We start from the raw sequence: 19,720 nt of genomic DNA on the forward strand, positions 1-19,720 counted from the left end.
CCAGCAACATCACGTGTGACACACAACACAACAGAAACACGAGGACAGTACAGGACACAGAGGACAGTACAGGACATAGAGGACGAGAACAGTACAGGTCACATAGGACAGTACAGCACACAGAGGGAGAGGACAGTACAGGACTCAAATAGATGATTTATTCAGATGTTACAATTAATCACGTATGCTATGCTGTATTCCAGCATCATGGGTCAGCATTATACACTAGTAACATGGTGACAGCCAGCAGCAGGAAGGCACCGCATCACTTACCTGATTTGCTGATCTGACTTCAAGAGAAACTTCCAACCCTTAGCAGCAGTCTCCCAGCGGGTCATCCGGCAGATGTATCTTGTTTCGTTTCCCAACTTTTGCAAATATATGTAGCTGGTCCTAATGGGTGAATTCGGTGTCTGGGAAAGATGAGCTGTAACGTAACTTTTCACTGATGAGGTATCCTTTCTTACAGATATATAACCATTAGCTTCGGGGTCCAGATATCTATACTATTCACCGTGTGCAACCCCGGCCCAGCCGGACGTCCATCAATATCGCCCACCTTGTCTTTTCCTGTCTGTCACAACCTTTAAGAATGCAAGGCCAGTCAGTACCCACGATATCTACTGCGGGTAAAATATACACAAACTCCACCAGCCATGCTTTGTATTTCATCCGATGTGTCATTTAACATGTGCACACAATGTTATGTCCCTTTTGGCAAAAGCCGCTGTGCCATTGTATGCACGGATTCCCTAGGGCAGCAGAAACTACCGACCATTACTTTTACCCAGGAATCCACCACTTTGGTGTAGAAGGGTCCGGTTTGCGCAGTGGTCCTCCCAGTCTTGACCACATATCAAGTTGGCCAGCGTGTGCCCCCACTTGGAAATCAATCAGCGGTTGCCCTACTGGTTAGCAGATATCTCTTTACTGGTTCATTCAGTTTACAGCGGCGAGTGGGAAACCTGCTTTCCCTCCGTAATGAAGACAGAAACCCCTTTTCTGCTGGAAGCACTGGCACTATAGACCCTTATATTGACCTCAGAAGCTAATCAATCAGCTGTCTATGTTGATTAAATACCAATGGACATCCGTGTTTCCCAAATATGTGCCTGTGGCGATCTTGCCGCTTAGTGAACCAGTGTTATTGAGTTACGTGAACTTGGTCAACTCTCTTACCAGCTTCTGCCGCCATGTTAGCTATTACATGTGACATGTCCCATTGCTTAAGCGTAAAATTGGAAATTATTGAATGCAGACGAAAAAGCCACGGAACCTTGGCGATATTGAATGCCCGCGGCATTTAGGTGCTACTGTTAAGCAAACCACAGTCCATCCTTGAATCTTTACACAATCAACGTCTTCACTGATAAATAAAGATGAACTGTCTCCTGACCCAAACCAACATCTCAATATGTTCCGGCACCCAGGACCACCAGACAGATTTGAATCATCCATCAAGGGATTCTGTACTATATACCCGCGATATTGACACTCGTTTCCTTTTAGTTGGCTACTGTCACGGATCCGATAGATCATTTGTGGTGGGAAATCACAATTTCCATGTTATATTAATGCGCCATACGCCAAATGATATATTGTCTCAGCGAATGAATTTGAATTTCTAGCTAATCATGTTATATTTTGTGTTGAACACTATTTCGCGTTCACCGACAAACATATTCCAGTGTATATTTAAGCAAATAAAAACATACAGTGTATTCAGATCGAATAATCGCTGTCATGGTGGTAGCATAATCTCTGTAATTCTGCAATGTCATTGTTGTTTCTATGTAATGCCATCACTGTAATTATGTAATGTTATTGCTGTAACGATGTAATGTCATCGATGTAACTCTGCAGTGTCGTCACTGTAACTCTGTAATATCATCGCTGTCACTGTCATGTCATCACTGTAACTATGTAATGTTATCGCTGTAATTTTGTAATGTCATTGCCGTAAGTAGGTAATGTCGCCGCTTCATCTCTGTATTACTGCAAGTCTGTCATGTCAATGATGTAACTGAGAAAGATGAATACTTGCTGCCACCGAGTGCCCTCTACAGCTGAACATAATATGTATTTGGATGTTTGCATTTTTCAAAACCAGTGTGGTACCTGTCGTGATTAAATGTGATGTCCATGAGTGAATAGCCTATAGTTGTTTAAACAAACCTTTTTAACACTTTCCCTGTGTCGTTTAGTACGACAAATATTTAGTAGAAGGGCTTTGAATCTGTAATAGATATGGTACTGCAATAGTAGCTAACGTGCTCATTCAAACACACCGGGAGTGCCGTTCGTTGCCACAGAGATGGCGTTACGGAAGGCCTTACAGGTTTATTAGCCGGCCTTAAGGTGGTGGCAATGAAGAGGCGATCTATATGATTGACTGTAAGTGTCAAGAGCCTCCAGTTATCGCTGGGCTCGGCTGAGAAGCGCTGAATACTTCCAGTAATACATCGACTCGAATGATTTCCTCATCCGCCTTGCTCCTAAGACAGTTTGCTTCAGCGAGGATCTTGACAAGCCGGTCGATTATCTCTCAAGAAATACCATATCTCATCTATTTCCTATAATTCTAACTCAGGACGAAGAAAACACAGTGTTTAATCGCTTGTAAAATTACATAGAAAGGGACTTAGGCATAAGCATGGGCAAAGTACATACGATAACTCCATTCCGTGGAAATTGCTATTGACCGACAACCGCTGTGTACTCGAGTCGCGGCGTCAGTTGTCCCAGTGCAGCAATGGTGTTTAAATAATCAGAAAAAATTAGCTACGATTGATGACCTTCAGATCGGCGCGATCGGCATCAGTGAGCCACACAGATGGACAAGTGTTGCATTTGCTCGGCCCTGATACACACCCTGCTAGTGGAACTAGCGACAGGGTCGGGTTACCCATCACTTGGATAATATGCCACACGTACGCATGGACGCAAGCAGTCAAATGTAATGCTGAATTAAAACAAAAGAATAAAATAAGACCATAATACGGACAAATATAGGAAGACAACCTTTGAAACCAGCGCCTTGAGCATGTACAGGTTGCCAGGATATGTGCGCTATACAAATATCCCCAAATAATAATACACTCTTCCACTTGATCAGTTGCACATCTTTCTTTCACTGTATTGCATACACACATGTATCGTTTCCAAAACATGAGATTAATTTACTAAATGATCATTTCTATGAAACTTTCTGCGGACTGTACATTGCATGACTATTAATTGCTGTGGCTATGCTGACGCTCGAACCATGGAGGAACGTACATAGTTTCCAATACTAAGAACAAAACACCAAAGAGAAACCTGTTTCAAGTAAAACTAACAGAAACTAGAAAGTACATTTCCTGGATAGAGCTGTGCCTGAAGTTAAGATCACCAGGGAGTCCCATGTCTAAACGACAAAAAATTGAAATTGCATTAAAGACTACAAAAGAAACGGTACTTCTCCAAAATTCCCTTAAGACAAAAATACAACTTTAGACTGCAAGAAAGACAAAATGCGAAAAGAAGAACAAATTCATCATACAAAATAAACTTTTTAGACATAATGAAAAGCACTTCTAGCAAGATAAACGACCTCCATTGGATGCCAGTGAAAGGTTCCGGAAACAGTTGTGGTCTATACCAGGCGACTGTAACTATGAGGTAGCATGGGTCAGTGATTATGACTATACAATGTGGGTCAGTGATTATGACTATACAATGTGGGTCAGTGATTATGACCATACAGTGTGGGTCAGTGATTATGACCATACAATGTGGGTCAGTGATTATGACCATACAATGTGGATCAGTGATTATGACCATACAATGTGGGTCAGTGATTATGACCATACAGTGTGGGTCAGTGATTATGACTATACAATGTGGGTCAGTGATTATGACTATACAATGTGGGTCAGTGATTATGACTATACAATGTGGGTCAGTGATTATGACCATACAGTGTGGGTCAGTGATTATGACCATACAGTGTGGGTCAGTGATTATGACCATACAATGTGGGTCAGTGATTATGACCATACAATGTGGGTCAGTGATTATGACCATACAGTGTGGGTCAGTGATTATGACTATACAATGTGGGTCAGTGATTATGACTATACAATGTGGGTCAGTGATTATGACTATACAGTGTGGGTCAGTGATTATGACTATACAGTGTGGGTCAGTGATTATGACTACACAATGTGGGTCAGTGATTATGACGATACAGTGTGGGTCAGTGATTATGACTATACAGTGTGGGTCAGTGATTATGACTATACAATGTGGGTCAGTGATTATGACTATACAATGTGGGTCAGTGATTATGACTATACAATGTGGGTCAGTGATTATGACCATACAGTGTGGGTCAGTGATTATGACCATACAATGTGGGTCAGTGATTATGACCATACAATGTGGGTCAGTGATTATGACGATACAGTGTGGGTCAGTGATTATGACTATACAATGTGGGTCAGTGATTATGACGATACAGTGTGGGTCAGTGATTATGACTATACAGTGTGGGTCAGTGATTATGACTATACAATGTGGGTCAGTGATTATGACTACACAATGTGGGTCAGTGATTATGACTATACAATGTGGGTCAGTGATTATGACTATACAATGTGGGTCAGTGATTATGACTATACAATGTGGGTCAGTGATTATGACTATACAATGTCCATCATTAGAACAGTTATATGAGTGATTATGGCCTAACAAGTTACCAGCCCTTTTGTTCTTTTATACAGCAACATGTATCATACAACCTTCGCAAAACAACATCAAAAGACACTACTGTACCAACCATCTGTAATCCGTATCTCATCAACGTCTAAAGAGCTGATGGACAGAGATGCCAAATGGATTTTTTTTTCCGTGTTTGACAAGCACATGACCCAGAGTAACAGGATAGCTCCTGATGTGGCGGCCTTGAAACCAGCAGCCACTGAAAGGAAGCTGCGTGCCCCTGGGTCCGTCCTCATCGACCTGGACTCCGCTGTTTCGGGAAGAGGCTATTAGGGACCAAGTCAGTCACTGATGAGTATCCTTGGTGTTGCAGCCACTGAGCTTGCCCTATGTCCATGGCAGGGTCACTCATACAGGCTGTTAGCACATGTAAAACACTTTTGCTTCAAGGATACCTTAAGATTAGAAAGTTAGAGAGTGAGGATTCAATACTCCATATACGTCCGAGCTGCGGACATGAGAAACGAGCATCACGCATTGTTCAAGTGGCGGAAAAATCATTACCTAGCGACGAAGCCATTTGTCAAAAATCGGATTTACCTGTGGATGTGCGTACTGACTAGTCGACAATGGTAACCATGGTGCCATGAAGTATATGACTTGGCATTTAGTGACCGATGTGACCTGTGCTGTACTGGATTACGTCATCGCCTGTCAGCTGACCGATGTCACCTGACCGATGTCACCTGACCGATGTCACCTGTATTGTACTGGATTAGTGTTGTTGTGTAGACCTGCATGAACACTGTGATAGACACTGTGATGGAGCAAAACGGATACGTTGTCTCGTTCATCAACCGACTATTTGTCGGTGTGACAGTTATAAGACTATCTGCATACAGTTACACGAAGTTTGGTAACGAACAGCCATGGCGTATACACCTCCAGAAAATAGCAACGCTATGGGCTCAGCTAGAGATCACGTTCTTCAAATGTCTCTCCATTAAGCGAATAGCCACTTTCACACGTTCACCATTTTGCTGCATTGTTGACTACAACTATTCAAAACTTCACAATGTGAAACTTACATCACTACATTTCACTCTCCATCAGGATTGAAGATTCTCTGTTTCAGGTCTGGCGTGTATCGTACACAAACCCTAGTCAACATATGTAGGAACTATTGTTAAGGCATTCCTGTCTACCACACGTAGGGGCCATTGTTAAGGCATTCCTGTCAACCACATATAGACAGCATTGTTAAGGCATTCTTGTCAATCACATATAGACAGCATTGTTAAGGCATTCTTGTCAATCACTTGTCGGGACGATTGTTAAGGCATCCCTGTCTGTGTCTACCACAGGTGTCCTCTCACTTAGCCAGATTCTGTCAAAACTGGTCTCTCAAACATCCAGTGTGAGATTTGTCTGACTGGGGTTAGTGTTTTGATAACACTTAGTCCAGATTAGCCATAGTTTCTTTCAACAAAATACTCAATTAGTGAGATTTTTTAGATTTGTGAAATTCGTATTAAAGATAGATATATTGATATGGTATAATTTTAAGTCTTTTGGAGGATTCCGGGAAATGCTAAATTAGGTGATGCTAGTAAAATGACTCTAACTAGACCAAGATTATTTATGAAAAAAATATTCCGAGCTTCTGATTTTAAGAAGCCGCAATTTGGACTGCACTGATAAAAATCTGTACTTGATAAAGTCTCCCCAGTGATGAATTGTTGAAGGAGATACAAATGCCGATTTTCAACAAAATTCACTTTTATCCAGTACTACTGAACTTTAGAAATTCTTTGCTTGAAGAACTGAGACTTATACAATCACCAATAAATGCTGTTTTATCTGGAAAAGCATTAATATAAACTTTTTGCTTGTTTGACGATCCATTTTCTGAGAAATATATCAGAAGTAGATATGTTTAAACCGAATTTTAATATTACAAACAAACGCACATACACTTGCATTCATCTTAAATCGGTCCCCATAAATTGTGTTGCATATAGACCACAGCCTTTGAACAATCGCTCACGCTCCAGTGGCTAATGCCCATGACTTGGCTCGCATCTCTCACCAAGCGACACTGCCATTTTGTTTTAGCTAGACCGTTAGACTGGCTAAGCGAAGGTGACCCCTACCATATGAAGGACCATTGTTAAGGCATACCTGTCTGCTGCATGTAGGAGCCATTTTTAAAGCATGCTTGTGGCAGCCTTCTCGTGTTAACGTACAAGATCATTACAGACAGTAAAAGAGGACTTGAACTATTTTTAAATTATATTGTCATTGACATTTTACTGAAACTGTTTCTCAGCATCCCTTGACATCAATGACACTAAAACCTTAACCTTTCTCCCCGTTGCTTTCGTGAATGATTTGACAACTCTGACAATCTATGAAATATTATATGACGACATATAGAATACTACATCTGCGGCAATATATAGCGATATACAGAATATTACATCTGTAGCAATATTCAGAATAATCTGTTTGATTGGTATTTTAGAAGTTGATGAATGATAGAAAAGGCTAATAATTTATGGATAACAACTTTATTTCTATGACGCAAAGTTTCGTATAGCGTTTATATGGTATATACGTTTCTTATATCGTTATCAAGCAAGAAATAATAAATAAGTAGTTATCTATAACGTATTTTACTTTTCTATTATCCATCGGCTTCTAAAATGCCAATCAAACAGATCATCCTCCGTCTACATGGAGACGTGGCAATCAAGACCACCAACACTCTTGATAACGGTATTGGAAGCTACACCGAAACGTCGAAACAAACTAGTTGTTAGAAATAAGCAAGTTGTTATCCATAAAATATTATACTCTTCTCATATACAGAATATTACATCCGTGGCAACATACAGAAAATAACATCTGTTGCAAATTATGGAATATTACATGTGTGGCAATATACAAACTAATACATCTGTTTCAATATACAGAGTATTACATCTGTGACAACATACAGGATATTGCATATGTTGCAATATACAGAACATTACACCTGAGGATGTATATAGAATATTTTGTAGTCCCTATATTTCCTGTCAAGTTACAACCACGCCAATATTTGGCATGCTGCTACAGTGTGTTACGGTGTACCGGAGATGATTTTGCCAGCACAAACTGGTCAGATCCCTTCACCCATGTCCGACACCATCGGACAACGGCTTCGAGAGAACACAGACAAAGGGTAAATGTGCATCTATAAACACATCGTCAATCACTAGAGAGAACCACGCCTCGACTGAGAAATAGACTGGCGCAACACATTAGAATACATATTCGGCTGAGATCAATGGATGGATGGACCTCCAAGACCCGAGTGCAGGCAGTACTGAAGACGAAAATTCAAGCAAAGGCACAGTGTCAATGCCTCTTCTCTGAGCATCAGTCCACGCTAAGATATCTCAACAAGAAAATAAGATGTCTGAAATATGTGTGTTGGGATGTGTGTGTGTTAGGATGGCTTAGTATGGCTGACACGCACAAATGGTAGGAATCAATTATGCCTGGATGCTGGAGGCACAACCAGCGCTGTGTGACATAATGGCGGACTCACTATTAGATTATTTACAAAACACACAATCAATAACTCCCTTGGGCGATTTTTGTAAACTAATCATCATAAATTGCTGTTAATGTTACTTTGAAGGTCAAACATGTTACTGGTGTAATTTACCTTACGCAAATAGGGACAGTTTAATCAAAAATGGGAGTACGTCACGAAATATTAAGTTTATAGAAGTCAAGTAGGGTTAGGAGCAAATTTCATTGAGTACAATGTGACTGGAGCCTTCAGATGGTGGCTAGTGAGTATTTGGTGATCCTATTCGTGTTGAAATATGTTTGCATTCGTTCACGTGTATATTTATTCAAGAATCATCACAAGATGTAATCATCATTTCCACACAGTGACGTTGGAACGTGTTCGGCATGTTTTGTGTCTGATGTTGTGTACAGCGAGAGCCAACTGGGAACCAGTGCAAGGAAGGCGTACATCAACGCCCGTGAAGACAGCCATATCAATCAAGTGAAATTTAACTTTCAAATGTCCTACATCCTGACCGCCAGGGCAGGTCTTCTGTCAACACGCATTCCGAAACCCGGAAAAAACCGTGATTTAAATGCACTGAAGGCTTTTTTCCTGGCTTTACTGTTATCATGCGATAACGTCTTTGAATATGGCGATTGATCAGATTGTTCTTTAATCCATTTAGGAAGAATTGGACAAAGAAAGCTTATTCGCGAGGTTAGTCGTCACAAGGTCGTGGTTATTCATATCGTTCACTACCACACTCGGTATGACTCAGTCACACCTACTATTACAAGTAGAACGCTGTAAGATATCATAGGAGCAATATGTAGCAGAACACTGTAAGATATTATAAGGGCAATATGTAGAAAACCCTGTACGATACTGTGGTAGAAATCTGAAGCAGAGCACTGTAAAATATGATTGTGCAAATTGTAGAAGAACGCTGTACGATATTGTAGGAGCAATATAAAGCAGGGCACTGTAAGATATTGTAAAGGCAATATGTAGCATAAAAAATAGATCTGGATAATGCCACTAGATTTTGTCCACTCACTGGATCTGATCACTTTTCTTGTCCAGTCACTGGATCTGACCACTAGATCTTGTCCAGTCTCTGGATGTTGCCACCAGGTATTGTCCAGTCACTGGATATTACAACAAGATATTGTCAACTCGCTGGATATTGCCACTAGATTTTATCCAGTCACTGCAAATTGCCACTAGATCTTATCCAGTCACTGCAAATTGCCACTAGATCTTGTCCACTCACTGGATCGTGCCGCTAGATCTTGTCCAGTTACAGGACATTGCCACTAAATCTTGTCCACTTACTGAATCCTATCACTACATCTTGTCTAGTCACCGGATGTTGCCTCTAGATCTTGCCCGGTCACTGGATGTTGCCATTAGGTCTTGTCCAGTCAATGCAAATTGCCACTAGATATTATCCAGCCACTGGATCGTGCCGCTAGATCTTGTCCAGTTACAAGACATTGCCACTAAATCTTGTCCACTTACTACATCTTACATTACTATCTTATCAGTACATCTGGCCACCAGGTATTGCCTCTAGATCTTGTCCAGTCACTGGTTCTGATCACTAGGTCGTGTTCTGTCATTGGATATTGCCACTAGATAGATTTGGCACCATTAGATCTTGTCCAGTCACTGGATCTGATCACTAGATCTTGTCCAGTCACTGCAAATTGCAACTGGATATTGTCCAATCACTGATCATTGCCACTAGATATTGTCCAATCACTGGATATTGCCATCAGATCTTGTCCAGTCACTGGATATGATCACTAGATCTTGTTTAGTGATTGGATCTAATCACTAGATCTTGTCCAGGCACTGGATCTGATCACTATTCTTATCCAATCACCGGATCTGACCACTAGATCTTGTCCAGTCACTGGATATTGCAACTAGATATTGTCAGCTCACTGGATATTGCAACTAGATCTTCTCCACTCACTGGATCTGATCTCTAGATTTTGTCCAGGCACTGGATATTGCCACTACTTCTTTCCCAGTCACCGAATCTGATCACTAGATCTTGTCAAGTTACTGGATATGATCACTAGATCTTGTCCAGTCACTGCAAATTGCAACTAGATATTGTCCAGGACGTTGCCCCTAGACCCTGCCCAGTCACTGTATATTGCCTCCAGATCTTGTTCAGTCACTGGTTCTGATCACTAGATCGTGTTCAGTCACTGGATATTGCCATTAGATAGATTTTGCTACTAGATCTTGTCCAGTCACTGGATGTGATCACTAGATCTTGTTTAGTGATTGGATCTGATCACTAGATCTTGTCTAGTCATTGGTTCTGATCACTATTATTATCCAGTCACTGGATCTGACCACTAGATCTTGTCCAGTCACTGGACCTGACCACTAGATCTTTTAAGGAAACTGGATATTGCCACTAGATCTTGTCCAGTCACTGGATCTGATCACTGTTCTTGTCCAGTCACTGGATCTGATAGCTAGATCTTGTCTAGTCACTGGATATTGCATGCTAGAAATCATTATTTTCATGAATGTCCATTACATATAATTCAAAGAGGACAAATGTTATCTTCTTTAGAATTGTTTGTGAATTATAGAGCATGTATTGATATTAATTTCATCTCAAATGGCAATGCAGGTCTCTCGCTTACAGAAAAAAGAATGTTTTTAAATCGGTACATACATCCATAACACTAAATGATTTAAATAACAAGTACATATCGTTACCCTTTGTCTGCCTCTTGTTGAACTTTGTTGTAATATACTGTTGTAACTGTGTGGAGAGGGCTTATTTAAGTTGGATAATTTGTGCCCAATCCGTTTCTTAATTTTTAAAGAATATACTGAAAGCAATTAAACCGCAATTAGTATTTGTTGTCCTGGAACTTACAAAACTTCGGTTGAAGATGTTTTGGTGTGATACAGAGAATGTAGGGATAAAGGCCCAGTCTGAAGCCCAGAGAATTCCTCTTTTATGAACTTCGATGCTTCGTAACCACAATCACATTCAAAAACACGTTGTGCACGTGCATTACCTGCACCCAGACCCTATAAAAGCACAAGGAATTGTGAAACTGAATCACGTTGAGAAATGTCACGCTTGACACAAGACGACAAGAATCAGGTTCTCGCTATGGTTATCAGCGTTTCTTCACATGTGATGATTGTCAGACACAGTAGTGTGCAGCCATCCACTGTTGGTCAGACAACGTTTTCGGGCCACCGGAAGTGATGCGTTTGTCCGCGACCTGGTGCACCACCTTTGACAACAGGACCGCACTATCCGAGTCTCACACTTGCGAAATCGGTTCAAAACAGCACTCGATACTGCAAAGAGGACAGCTGGGACAAGACAACGTCATGTCCGCGCCTATAAGGTGCCAAGACGCCTTAATGCAGGTTTAACATACCATTTGCAGAAAGACATGGTCATTTTGGAATTGGTGGAGCCATGACCAAGTGCTGAAATGACACGGCCCTTCCACATCACTGGCCGACCACCCCACAGTTGTTTCTGAGAAATATGTGTCTTTCAATGACTTCCTTGCAGTGCACGGTGGGCACACACGATATTGACTGCAGGTGACCCCTCCTTTGTTTGATGTCGTTGTTGCGCCACTGATGTTGTTTTTGATTGGACATTTTCCGATTAAATATCCACAGATGTCTATCTAAAACGTATCTGCAAGTTACATCTCTATATGTTGACATTCGTGTGAGCAAAGCAAGTGTGAATGTCAATTTGCATTTTCAATGGCTTTCAGTATATCTATCAATCAATCAAACAGTCAATCTCACTTCACGTCTGTGTGTCTCTTTTGCTTCATGTCTTCATGTCTCTCTTGCTACACGTCTCTGTGTCTGTCTCACTACACGTCCCCATGTCTCTCTTGTACAACCCCCATGTCCGTGACTGTTTCTCTCACAACAGTCTCCCTTATTTTACCTTCATGTAGAATACATTGGTCATTGACACTTGAACAAGTTTCCGAGTCATCCCTCTCAGTGGGTGACAACTGACACGGTAACGCTAAACTCTCCACAGTGAAGTTGCATCCCTAACAATCGTGCGACGTCATAACATGGCACATGCAGTACCCGGACATCAACAACCGTCCCATTAGCTGATACTGAGGTCACCATGTAAACAGGTAATTCCCCGACTTCCGCTGTTGTATTTACACTAGTCTATACATTGAATCATTTGCGCACTGAAACCATTTAACCATTTACACAATTAACCATTTTCATAGGAGTTTTAAACTTGTCAGAATATGTTTCACTGATTCAAAAAGTCCAGTCGAGACAGATGCCAGTTTGTTTATGTGTCATATAGTCGGCAACGATCTTCCAAATAAGATATAATTATATTTTCTACGTTTAACATTGCGGTAGGATAAGTACGTTGTATGCTTCTCTCTAGGGCAATACGGTCTGATGAACGCCTTTTTGTAGCGGTGTCATCCCACGCCTCGCGGCTCTGGTAACACTGGAAAGAGGCGAACATCAGACTGTATTACCCTCGAGAGAAGCATAAAACTTCTATATTGTCTATGATTGTCTCTCTATACGTCCCTGATGCTCATGGTTGTCTGTGTCTTACTGGAAGCGCCATTCCATGATTGTTTCTCTCACTACAGTGTCCCATTTTCTGGATTGTCTCTCGTTACTGCCCTAACGTCCCTGATCGAGAAACTACTGTCGTCTAGGTTAAACATATCTACAGACGTTATATTCATTTTACTCCTGTATACTCATCCGAAGTTTGAGTATGCCGATAGCGATGACGAAAGCATTTATGAAAGTATAAACGATGACAGCCTCTATCTTCCTCTTAATGAGTCTCAAGAGATGGCAAGAGATAATGTATCCCAACCATCGCTTGAACAACCAATTTGGTATCATATTTACTGTCAACCATTAAAAATTGTTCATTATAGGTATCTTCACAAATTTAGAACCTTCAGCAGCGATAAAAATGGATATGTCTCTTACTTCACTAGTGTCCTCTGTGTATTTGATTACCAGAATCAGTTCAACAATCAATGTCTGTGATCGTCTCACTTACTACAGCACTCTATGTAGCTGAGTGTTTGTCACACTACAGCGCAAGCATCTGTGACATTTCCTACCACTGCCATGAATTATCACAACTAAAAATGTCAGCTGAAACACTAATGGACTAGTAATTACTGCATGCTGCTCAATAGCACGTAAAGTTTTACATATTTGTAAGAGACGTTTAAGCACAACCTTAACATATTGCTTGCATAATTCGATGCAGGATCTTTTGACTGCAGGGGTAGTTGATAGTAGGCCAGAATGGTTGGTCAAATTTCAGATGAGTTGAAAATATGAAAATAGTTGATAGCTTTATAAACGTTAGACGAATTGCATTTGTACAAAGCTAAATAATTCAGTTGTATTATTCAGATGGACAATTAAATACTAACAGACCATACATTTTGACTAAATATATTATCAGTAGAACAACCGTAGTATAAGATAATACACTCTTTAAAAAACGCAAAATGAAATTCAAAAATACCTACAAACTTGTAAACATATGTAGACTCAAACATATTTTAGGGTTCCACATTTCTTCTGCAATGTTTTAGAAGATCATGCTTGACCACACGCAACCAAAATTGATTTTGAACGGTTTTATCAATCAGGATTGTCATGATGTGCGTGGATGTCATGCAGCACAAATATCAAGCACAATGATTGTTTCTCACATGCAAAACATGAGTACAGCATGTGACTATGGAAGACCCATATGAATCTCACAATTTCATCCACGATCTTTGCAAGCACTGCACACGAAAATGGGACATCTCAACTCTGCTGATCGAAATCAGGCAATTGGAATAAGAAAATGGGGTTGCAAGGATATTCAACGTTCATCCCATCTATTTCGTCAAACAAATTCGGCACAAGAACAGTTTGGAGCCCAAAGAGTGTCCGATCAGGACCGTCTCCGAGAAGTAGGAATGCATGCCAAACGTCCAAAGTTGCCCCCTTCTTCATATAACTACATCGATGTCGACAAGTGAGAAGGTGTTGAACGTGGCAAACTGGAGGCGCGTATGGTTTAGCGATGAATCATGTTATCTCATCAGGCGACGTGATGGTAGAAACTGTGTCTACACAGGACGTCATGAACATTTTCCCCATAACTGCATTAGCCAGGTGGACAGATTCGGTCGTGAAAGTGTTATGGTGTAGGTGGAAATCTCATAAACCCACAGATCGGAACTTGTGTTTGTCCAAGGCAATCTGATGGCCAATTGATACATCGACCAGATTCTCCATCCGCACGTCCTTCACCTTGTTGACCACCAATGGCACCTCTTCCAACAGGCCAACGGAGGTGGTCATAAGAGATACTGACTTCAACACCACCTGGCAGACAGCAGTAATGACTGTGATGACTGTTATTCTCATGAAATATGGACAAGACTGCAAAGCATTGCCCTCAAAAATTTCATTCCTGTATCTTTGTTTTCCGCTGATCTACACGTCCTTGAATAACACCAAATTTTCATTGATATTTGGTTTTTGCATTTGTTTTTTGAAGAGTGTAATTATCGTTGGGTCACAACGTTTAGTGTTTTGAGTGGTAGTTATTATGGGTCACATCATAAATGTTCCTGTGGTGTGTTTGACCTGTCGATCTCAAAACATGGCAAAGGTTCCATGCTTCGTTGGAATATTCAGGAATCAGTGACTGTAAAGGCTGGCTGGTGTGTTGACACATGGACACATATAGATTTACTGGAGTCAGTCTGTCTGCCTCTCCTTCAACGCTTGACCTACATAACTGGTGCCTGACCGCACGCCATGTTACATTCAGTATTACTGTTTCTCACTCTCAAACCAAGGCTTTGGTGAGTTGACATCATATTTGTGACCCATTACTATAGATTTGACTCAGTTTCCTTGTACGTGAGACCTCTATTGTGAATCTTTGTACCTTGTCGTTGTTTTTGCTCAATAGAAAATATCGAAAAGCTTAGACTCAGTGTTATATTTTGCTCGTTCTGAAGGGATTTCTTATGCCTTTTGTCACGGCCAATTTTTAACTGTAACACGATTAGGGACCCCTCCGGGATAGAATTCATTTGACATTTGAGACCATTTGTGAAATCTTTTTCATTTTTTACTTTGCAATTTTGGCATGAGTCCCTGACCCTGAAACAGTTAGTGAATTGTGCAAATCAGATTTGTTGCAAATTTCTAACTTGAAGCCAAACCTGCTATGAGGAAATCTCGCATTTTGAAAGCTGTTTTGAATCACTTTATTGATGTTGGAGTTTTTGGAGTGAGTGAGTTAAAATTTAACGTCACATCGGCTATATTTCAGCCATATCGTGACGGGAACGTAACATTAAAATGGAATATATGAGTATTATAAACACATGTCGACGAAGGACAGTAAAACAACTAGAACATCACAGAAAAGAATGTAAAACTAGTAGCTATGCCTAAAACAATTGATCTATAGAGGACAATACAATATAAAACTGGGCTATAGATTGCCAACAACTGATGGTAGATCACCATACTAGGGACCATGGGGACTTACAGTACCTTTGCTACCTTCATGGACCCTAGTTGGATTTACATCATCCTCTCAGCCACCAGCCATTTGGGAAATCTAGCCATACAATAAAAAAACACACTTATACTACGATTAAAAACCTGGAAATTCAGAATTTACTTTGAATGTTTGTGGACTTACGTACCCTCTCAGGAGGACAATAGTTTTACAGCACTTCAACCCCCTTTCAGGATACAGCCACTAACAATTCTAGTTACTGATCTAAACTACCAATTATTAAAATACATATATCTACAGAATCGCAGTGCTTAAATTTCTACCATGAAATCAATTTCCTTTAAAAAAACAATGATTAAATGAGAACTAACAGTTGTAAAAAGATGCTTGATAGTTTTGACATTGAAATACTTATCCCTTGTGATGGAGAATTCAACACAGTCAAGCAGAATATGCTTGACCGTAACTCTCTCATCACAAGGGATACAAAACGGAGGATCCTCACCTTTTAACAGACACTTATGGGTATATCTTGTATGGCCAATACGACATCGTCGCATGATTACCTCTTCAAATCTGGACTGACAACCCAAGTGGGTATAACCAATGTAGGGTTTTATTTCATGTAGTTTATTGATACCTAATTGGGTGTCCCACTTCTTCTGCATCAGATCGCGGATGTAAGTTCTAATGCTCGCTTTGTAATCAGAGTATGGAATAAGAAGTGGAGTCACAGATTTGTTGAGTGCCGCCTTGGCAGCAAGATCGGCCATTGCGTTACCGGAAATACCTACGTGGCTGGGTAACCAACAAAAGAAGATGTCGTATTGGCCAGTGGCAAGATTATTATACAATTCAATAATTTCAATTAAAAGTGGATGTTTACAAGAAAGATTTTTAATAGCCTGAAGGCAAGAAAGAGAGTCGGAATAGATTATATATTGTTTACGTTTAGGGTGTCTTTGAATATATTTAAGAGCTGTTAATGCGGCGTTAACTTCAGCTGTAAAAATAGAACTGTTATCTGGTAATCGAGAAGATATTGTTCTGGATCCAATGATAGTGGCACAAGCTACTGCGCCACCGTCCTTGGACCCATCTGTAAATAAGGGCTTATATTTATGGTTCAATTCATTATATTCTTGTTAATACTGTAATTCATTCGTTTCTGATTTTTTAAAAGTCGTTAATGTTAGGTCAACTTGTGGCCTAACCAACTGCCAAGGAGGAGAAGAAAGAAGACGGGAGGGAGCTATATTTTCCAGCTCAATGCTGGCAGCAGAAATAAGTGGTTTTATTCTTAAACCAAGAGGCGGAATAAGAGAAGACTTCTTATTGTATAAATCCTCATACAGAGGATTGAAAACACAGTTGTATGCAGGGTTTGACTCATTTGAATATAGTTTTGTTACATACTGTAAAACTAATTTTATACGTCGCTGCCCAAGAGATGGTTCATCAGCCTCGACATACAGGCTGTCAACAGGTGAAGTTCTAAAGGAGCCAAGACAAAGTCTTAGACCTTGATGATGGACTGAATCTAATAGTTTTAAGTTGGTTTTGCAGGCTCCACCATAGACAATGGAGCCATAGTCAAGTTTAGAACGCACGAGAGATCGATATAGATGGATAAGGGTAGCTTGATCCCCTCCCCATTTAGAATTTGAAACCACTTTCAACAAGTCAAGTGCTTTTAGGCATTTAATTTTAAGTGATTTAATATGAGGTAAAAAGGTTAAATGTGAATCAAAGATAAGACCCAAGAACTTGGCTTCCTTCACAACTTTAATGGCCGTCCCATCTAGAGATAGTTCAGGGTCTTTATGTGGTTTGTATTTTCGACAAAAATGTATGCAGTTAGTTTTCGATTTAGAAACTTTAAAGCCGTTTTCAAGACACCATTTATTAATCTTGTTTAAACACAACTGCAATTGCCGTTCAATGGTATGCATATTTGTACCACGACAAGAAATATTAAAATCATCCACAAATAACGATCCATCAATTGAATCGTTTAAAACTTTAGATAAACTGTTGATCTTGATGCTAAAAAAAGTGACAGACAAAATACTGCCTTGTGGAACACCCTGACCCTGATTGTAATGATCAGACAGGGTAGAACCCACACGGACCTGGAATTGTCTGTTATTTAAAAACCTGGCTATCAATTCAGGCAAACGACCTCGCAAACCGAAGTCATGTAAATCTCGTAAAATGCCATATTTCCAAGTTGTGTCATATGCTTTTTCAAATACCAAACAAGTCGATTATTTATCATGCGTTCCATGGTCTTGCAAACACAGCTTGTCAATGAAATCGGATGATAATTGGACGGATCTGTATGATCACGTCCAGGTTTAGGTATTGGTACTACTATAGCATGACGCCATGAAGAAGGAAATTTCCCGGAAGTCCAAATATCATCAAATATATACAAGAGCGTCTCTAAACAGGATTCTGGTAAGTGCTTCAGGAGTTGATAATGTATGTTATCAGCTCCTGTAGCAGTGTCGTGAGCTTGATCAAGAGCAGTATGGAGCTCATGAATAGAAAAAGTTTCATTATAATCTTCCCCATTATCAGAATTGAAATTAATACTTTTCTTTTCTTGTTGTTTGTGATATTGCTGGGATTTTGGCACATAATTTGAAGAGGAAGAGTGTTTAGCAAGGGTTTCACTTAGTTTATTAGCAATATCTGATTTATCAGTGATCTCCATGTTTAAGATGATGGACAGTAGATTTAGTACCTTTACCTTTGATTTTCTGGACCATGTTCCATACCTTGGACATGGGTGTCCGAGAATTTATTTTGGATAGATAATTTTGCCAAGATTGGCGTTTGTTCTGTTTAAAAGTACGCCGTGCTTTAGCATTTAAAATCTTAAATTTATTGAAATTATGCACCATAGGATGGCGACGGAAATAATGTTCTGCTTTTTTCCTTGCCTTCCTAGCTTGTTTGCACTCATCGTTGAACCATGGTTTTCTTATGTGTGGAACTGCAGAGGACTTTGGTATACACTCATCAGCAATGGAGTTAGGTTCTTCAGAAAAGCATTTAATAGCATCAGGAACGTCAATAAAACGTTCAGGTTTAAGTTTTTTCAGCACACAGTGTTTCATATAAAGCCCAGTTAGCCTTTTTTAAAATTTCGTCTTGATGATGGAGGAACATCGGATGGAGTTACAGCTTTTAATACAGTAGGAAAATGGTCACTTCCACAGAGGTCATCGTGGACTGACCATTCAAATTCATTTAGTAGTTCTGAATTTGTCAATGACAAGTCAAGAGCAGAATAGGTCCCTGTACCAGGGTGTAAATATGTGTTGGAACCATCATTATAAATACATAAATCATTGTCAGAACAAAAGTCCTCGTGGCCTTATCACCTGGAGGTGAAAAGCAATGATATGCTTTGTAATGACGAAGATCCAAAGTATCTGTCTGTTTTAAATAAGTCTCCTGCAGACAGATCGCTGAAGGTGTAAAATCTTGGACTAATAGCTGTAATTCATGTAAGTTAGTCCTCAGTCCTCTGCAGTTCCACTGTAGAATATTGTTGGAATAAACTTAAATAAAAAATCTTTTAGGGGGATTTATTGGGGATCTACCCCGTACTCCTTTGGAGGGCGACAAGCTATGTGCCCTAGAATGGACGTTTTCAGAAACGTCCATGTCTTCAAGAGACCCATATTTATTGAACAATTGAATTTTATTTTGTGACCCTTTTGGAGCTCTGCCACTTTGGTGTTTTGAAGCACCAGACTTAGGCTTAGGTTTACTTTTAACAGTGTGTTGACTACCAGCTGTTGGTTGAGACTTTGAATGTGACTGAGATGATGATGATTTGTGATCAGAAGAAGACT

Source organism: Haliotis asinina, chromosome 5, assembly GCF_037392515.1.
Source record: "Haliotis asinina isolate JCU_RB_2024 chromosome 5, JCU_Hal_asi_v2, whole genome shotgun sequence".
Classification (NCBI taxonomy): Eukaryota; Metazoa; Mollusca; class Gastropoda; order Lepetellida; family Haliotidae; genus Haliotis; species Haliotis asinina.